Source organism: Pinus tabuliformis, chromosome 2_1 (assembly GCF_031772625.1).
Source record: "Pinus tabuliformis cultivar Carrire ecotype Pingquan chromosome 2_1, CPIR1, whole genome shotgun sequence".
Taxonomy (NCBI): domain Eukaryota; kingdom Viridiplantae; phylum Streptophyta; class Pinopsida; order Pinales; family Pinaceae; genus Pinus; species Pinus tabuliformis.
This window is the reverse complement of record NC_142299.1, coordinates 915377423-915385068: the sequence shown is the minus strand read 5'-3', so window position 1 is coordinate 915385068 and position 7646 is coordinate 915377423.

Here is a 7646-nt window from a genome sequence, read left to right as displayed (position 1 = left end):
TGATGTCTAATCAGGTATTTAGCTTTAATTTGTCAATTTCTAAAGTTTTTATAAAAGTTTTATTTTAAGTGCAATTTTGGCAATTTCAGAAATTCCCGTAATCACTTCATGGTTGATATGGATGCAGGCCACTTCAGCACGAATGGGATGCATGAATAGAAAGCTTGGGAACTAGGACCAAGCCACCTATGCTTGGTTCCAACAGAACGAGCTTTATTATGCCTTTTTGGAGCTAGTCAATCATGACTAGTCATCCAGAAATCCCATCTAAATAGGGCTGTTTTGGGATTCCAAGATATTAGTCATATTTCTTGGGATGAGGGAGGTGGATTCGACTTGGATAGGTGGATTAGAGTAGATATGTTTTTTAGAGTGATTTTAGATCAGTTGGTTTCATGAACTCCTTATTTAAGAGCCACACTTTGATGGCTCAACACAATTGACATATGATACTTTTATGCTGTAATATTTTTGGTTTGAAGACTTAAGTTGGAGACTTGTGTTACTCTCATTTTGCTGATCAATACATGGATGTTTGGCTGATATAAAGCTTCTGATATCATCTTCATAAGTGTGCAAGGCAAGGGTGGAGGGCCCCCACTCCAAGCTAAGTACACTTCCAAGTTAAACTAGTTTTATTTCATTGCAAATCTGGTTGATGGTAGCTTTAGTTTTTCAAAGTCTTATTTCAGATTGCATCATGGTTATGAATAGTGATTGATTATTTGTTAATGGTTTATTCATCATCTAATTGAGTTGGGAAACAAGTGTTCAAGTTGGGCATTCTCTCTATGAAATGGTGAATTAGAATTAGTCTCTTTTGTTTACATGCAAATAGTTTGTTTCCATTTAGATTTATATCTTGAGATGAATGAGTTATGTTGGAAAACCTTAAGTGTCTCTTAAGTTAAGAGCCTTTTTCATGTATGATTTATGCATCTTGAGTTTCTGGTTATCATCTCTAATTCATTAAGTAATAACTGAGGTGGAAGTAGACTTCTTGAGTCAAGAACTCTTTCAATGTTTCCTCTTTTAAGCTGATTGAATCAAGAGTTTTAAGATATATTTTCTCTTAGTTTTTAATCATTTATCTTTCAAAGTTTGATTATATTTGATCTTCACAAATAGTGAATTTGCCTCCAAGAATAAACAACCCAGATTGATAGTAAATAATTGTGTTAGTTTAGGAACATAAATTAGCTCAACAATGCCCTTAGGGATCCAAGATAAAGTGATATAATACACTAAAATTGCTTCTAAAATTGCATTGATTAAAACCAAATTGTCAGCTCTAGAAAGTGATCTTTTGTACCACACATTTACCTTCTTTTCCACCTTAGATATAAGCGAAAAAACAATAATTTTTTAGGTACCCATTTTCTTTTAGAGTGAAACCCAAGTATTTTATGCCAGGGCCTAAATGCCCTGCTTGGAGATCTAAGATGTGTGAGATGTAGATTTTCTGCTATTCCTATAGCCTCCATGTGAAGAGAAAGGACTTGTCCTTATTAATTTGCATCCTCGTGGATTTACAAAAAAATGATAGTGGATCCTCCAAATGTTCCACATAGTAAATATCTCCTTCATAAAAGATTAAAATTTCATCCACAAACAAAAGGTGTGAGATGGGAATAGTCAAGTTGGACACTATAGATTTTGTTCATCTATTTGAGACTACATTTTTTATAATTCTACTAAGGCCTTATACAACCAAGAGGAAGAGGAGGGGAGAGAGAGGACATCTCTACATGATTCATTTTTCATCTTTAAAGAAAGAGGTAGCTAATCCATTTATAAGTAAGGAAAAATATGTTGAGCTTATACAATTTAGCAGCCAACTCACAAATGTATGGTTGAACCTTAGGTGTATGAGAAGTAACCTTATGTATAGCTAGCTTACCTTAGTAAATTCCTTGGATAGATTCACTTTGAAGGTGATAGTTTTTTACTTGCACGTATGAATGAAGTGAAGGCCCTCTTGGGATAGTCCAATTGCTTCATGGATCTAGTGCCCACTTAAAAAATAAAATTGTTCAGGGAATATGGTTATAGAGTATATCTTTCGACCTTATAGCAATTAATTTTGTGATTATTTTCTAGATGTTATTGCAAAGCAAAATAGGTCTAAATTGGTAAAAATATCTTGGGTTGTCGGATTTGGGGATCAACACAATGAATGTCGCATTGAAGGTTATTGATATTTTCCTGAGAGTACTTGATCAGATTTCGCAATTCATCCCCTAGAAAGTCAAAACATCCTAAATAAAATTCAATAGGAAGGCCATGAAGACCTAGCCTCTCGTCTTTCTGAAAGATATGCAATACTCCTAGTAAATCTTCCTTTATACTTTAGCCATAAGTTGATCATTGCCTTCTTGATCAATCAAGTTAGGAAAATGACTGGAAATGTTAAGAATGGAATCAATGGTTACTCATGTGTTAGTATTAAACATAATTTGAAAGTATAGGGTCCCTTAGTTATATTTGCTCTACCTTATGCCAAATGGAGTTAATGACCTTCTTCCAAATTGCAAATTGGTGGAAAATTTTAATATTTTCATCTCCTACTCTCAAACATAAAGCTCAAACTTTTAGTCTTCATTCTTATTGTTTATCCAAAATTATCCTCCTTAAGGGCTACTCTAGGGATTTTAATTCATCCTTATACTAGTCTAATAGTGGCCCCTTACCTTCTTCATTGAGCCATTGCTAATGCATATATTTTATTTCTCAAAGGGCTTTGTCTTCTATAGCCTTTACCTTTACCTTTTTTAGATTTACAAGGAATTAGAGGGGAAGATATTCCAATGAGGATATATCATAATGGCTCCATATTTTCTTAATTACTTACACAAAATAGGGTTCCTCCATATAAGTTGAGTTTAGTTTGAAGTGGATGGCAACTTTGTCCATTTGAGGTACCTTGGGAGGCTTCTTCATTTAAGGAGTCAATTCCAACACAATGGGGCTATGGGTTGAGTCCCATCCTGAAGAAATCCACTACCTGATTTATATAATTTCTTCAAGAAAGGCTTCAAAGATGAGAAATCCATATAATCATTTTGTTAATCTTTCCTCCCTGGTATTCATATTTCTCCAAGTGGGGGAGATCTTAGATGGTTGAATGTCATCAAGTCTATTTGCTTCTAGTCTTTGGATTAGGAACTCACAACTAAAGGGTCCACTTGAGTTTATGACCACCAGATTTTGCAAGCACCCAATGTAAATGTTATGTCCCCTCCAATCATCACATGGTCAATATTTAACATAGAGTTTTGAAGGGTTGTTAGTAGAATTAAATTTGATATAGGTAGGAACCATATAGCTTTAGGAATAAAAATTCCAAATTTAGGTCGGTTGAAAGGAGGTAGGTTTCCAATCTAGGTTGTATTTCAAAAGAATTTTATACTTGCAAGGAGTGCTTCTTCTATCCTTTGAGAATACCTCTTGACCTTATTATTGAGCAAGTGTTTTCATTGATGTCATTGATGTAGCATAGCCACAAAGCAAGATGATAAAATGATAAAGTTAAAACAATTGTTTTGGGTGAAGCCCAAATTGTGTGATTGACACAAAAACAAAAATGGAAAAGCCCAAAATTTTGTTTTTGTTATTCCTAAAGACTTATGGCTACTCTAGTTCAATTCCTGCTTCCCTAGTTCAGTTCTTGCTATTCCAGTTCAGTTCCAATGTGCATCATCGTTGATTCTCATACCTCCCCTTATCCAAACATGATATGGGCACATGGGTTTTGCACACGTTTTGCATGTTGAAGGTTTAATATGTTGAGGTGCTCTTAAGATCACACATAGGCTAGTATAAAGAAGCCATATTCCTCGATCAAAGGTAGGCATTTATTTCATAAATGGAAGAAGGGATAAGGTTATATAATGATCAAATAATTCACCAAGGGATGCCTCATAAGAAAAAATATGATTATATTTATATATTAACTACATAAGAAATGTAACTCATAAAGATCCATAAAAGGTTGTGTAGAATTGTCAAAGGTTCATAGGTCTGCGTGGATAACATTCGACTAGGATAAACGCACAGTATAAATCCATGAGGTACTATACGATCAAATCGATAGAGCCATTGCCTACTTTGTCCTAGAGTAAGAACCAACAGATGATGATAAGTTAAAGTGATACTGCCATGAGTAGAAGGAAGCCATTGAGGCACTGAATAAAAAAGCCAAAAAATAAAAAATGGGGAGCTCATGCTGTCTTGGTTGTTAGAGACTAGAGCCTATGTAGCCATTTTTGTAGATGTTAGTGACACTTTGAGTTGTTGGACTCACCACCAATCATCATTGAACATGATCATGATTAGAGAAAAGGGACCATTGGGGTAAAGTTAACATTCTAAGCTGACATCACATGAGCCATCATGAAACAAGAGAAGTCGTTTTGGTCCTTACAAGGAATTTACCCACTTCTTTTGAGGAATTAAGCAACCATGTAAAGAAACATTTTATTATGTAAATTGAAGGGCAATTCCAGGAATCTATGAGACATTCCCACTGGATAAGACACTTGTTTGAGAAATTCAAGATATTTGGAGAGACCATCCATTTTGCAGTTCAGAAGTGCTTGGATAGGTTTGTGGTTTTTTTTTTTAAGATTTCCAATGACCGTAATCCTAGTTACAATATTGAACAACTGCTTAAACTACCATATGTTGTAAACGAGATGGATGTGATACCCGTGAGCATAATAAAGAGAACCCAGTTGATCAGAGTCACTAAGAAGGAAATGTGAGTGAATAAAGCTTTGAAGTCCTACAGTGTAAATGAGATTATTAAGGGATATCAGTTCATAGAGGAATCAAAAAATATTCATATCCACTTGTCCTATATTTCTAAAACATAATCTATTTCTAAATATTATGTTGTCAGAGGAAGTCTAAATGATACATATATATATTGTCACGATGATAGCTTATTTGAATGTTATGATCCTCTTGAAGAGTTGAAGGTCGACAATGGAATTAATGAACAACAATGTGAGTATTATAGTCACTAGGAATATGAAGGACATGGAAATTTCCCATATGCATCCCATATGAAAGAAGAAGATAAAGAAAAGGATGAAGATGAATCACATGATTTGGACATCATTGAAGAAATGTTTGATGAAGAGAAAATCGCGGATTTAATTGATATAAATGATGAACATGAATCACATGATTTAAACAATTCTAGAGAAACTACCAATGAAGATAAGGTTGCAGATTCCATTGCAGGTAATTGGAATGAGGGTGACCAATATGAGCTTTCCAGTGAGAAACAAGCTCTGGAAATTTTACCACAACAAGCATCATAGAGTGAAGCTTAGGTTGGTGAATAATACACCATATAGTACATCTTAGCTACTTCTATTCAAGAAAATTCTATCTCACTTGTTAATGACGAAGGTCATAATTATGGGCTGGCTAATTAAAAAATAAATGAAGGATATCAAGATTATGTCATTGAAAAAGAAGAGAAAATTGAACAAGATTTCAAAGAATAGAAAATCCTATCTCACTTGTTAATGATGAAGGTAATAATTATGGCTTGAATGATTCAAAAACAAATGAAGGATATCAAGATTATGTCCTTGAAAAAGAAGAGAAAATTGAACAGATTTCAAAAGTGAAACTCGCGATGATGAAGAAAAAATATCACATAACTACAAGAGTGACCAAAATTGGATAGTTTTCCTATGTTGTCTGGTCTAGTTTGTCTAAAAGTTGAAGAACATGAATTGGTTCATGCATCTTATGATAAAGCTTAAGAGGCTAATAAGAATTTTCAAGTTTCATAGGTTGGTATACAATATGGTAACTCAACCATTAATGATGAAGTTCACGAAGACAAATTTTACTATTCAGACAATGGCGAACATTTTTGTGGCCGTCATGAATTGTATTTCAAACGTAAAAAATGTCTATAGTATGTTTGATCCAATGCTGAGTCTTTCCAAACATGTATGGGAGTTAGTTGATTATAAGGTTGATGTGATCCATGTCCATACACATATAGAAAGGGATACTTCAAAATTGTTGACATTATGGTACAAGTGTTGTCCTTGATGGAAACTCACATATATGATAACCATATGTATCCATAGGACCTCAGCTCAGAAAGTTCAAAAATCATAAAGTGATGTCTGATGGTAAATAACATTGTAACATGTCAACTCAGAGGTAACAGAGTAATGGAATAGAAGACCAAGATGACGGGACAAAGGATTATAGATAAAAATCAAGAAATTGAGGAAAGAGAATGTTGTAAGTTGTATACGTTGTTTAACCTAGTCCAAGTCGCATACACACACGAGTACACAGAATAAAAGACATGTATACATATGCATGCAGTTTCACAGAAGGAAAAATGCGTATGGGATGGAAAATTAAGGTTAAATAATACCAAGGGTCCATACCATGGTATTAGCCTACAATATTGAGCGGAATAACGGTTACTTGATCCCGTCTAAGAATATCATAAGTTCTAAGTGTTGTTTTGGTGCATGGTATTGACAAAGGCTCTAAGTACATAAGGAGGAGAAAATCAAAGGGCTAGATGTGCAAGCGGAAGGGTTTTTCATGAATACTTCTATATGAAGTATACTTTGTGTTGTAAGGGCTATGGTTATGATATAGATCTGAAATATTTTGTGCACCCTTGGATACAATGTTGGATCAGGATCATGAGACCTGAATTGACTTATCCTTGTATGATTTGATAATGGATAGGCTAGATTTGAGTGATAACGCATGTTTTATCCTTTAAATACTATGATATGAGTATATCTGAAGTCTTGAAAAGCTGCAAAGTTATAAGTCATTATTTGCAGATCTATACGCAGGTTCGCCTTAGTGAAGGTACATATACACGCAAATTTGTCACTTCCAAGTAGCGTATGTAGAGGAAGGGCTTGTTATTCAGAAATGAATGATATATCTGATTAATGCTGTTTTTTACTGTTGTTTGTCAATGGTGCCTTCATTAGATCTGGAGTTAAACTGATTGTATAAGGAGATTTAGTCTGGCCGACTTATTGATTGAGTAAGAAGGGTGATCTTTGCTGCTATCTATTTAGAAATATGTAATATGATAGTAGATCTTAAGAATGTCTTTAGTTAGTACAATTTTTGGTTCAGAAGTTTCATGATTCAATATCTTTAGAGGTATGTTCAGGCTGGGTTACAGAAAGTAGCGTATACATGCATGTTGTCATCATTGAAGTAGAGTATACATTCTGACATATGATTTTTGAGGTTGCAGTTGGTTCTGGTTGTTGATGTAGTGTTCTGGGTTCAACTTTGTGTTTTGGTGATAGTGATATGACTGTTCAAATTAATTGATTGTGTTTTTCTTTAGAGTTGATGGGTTTCAGTGATTGGTAGATGCTGTTGTATTTTATGGTTGTATTGCAGCGGTGATTGATTTTGAGCTTCAATGTTACTGATGGGTCCAGTGTGAAAATTTTATGAAACATAGCCTACATATTGTGATGATGTGTTCCAAGAGTATCCAGTCTAAAAAATTTATGAAACGTGGTCCCTGGAGAAAGAGTGAAGTGTAGCCTTCTGTAGGCCGGCTCCTACGTATTGGTAATCATATTAGCCAGTACAAGAGCTAGGGGGTTGGAGCTCCC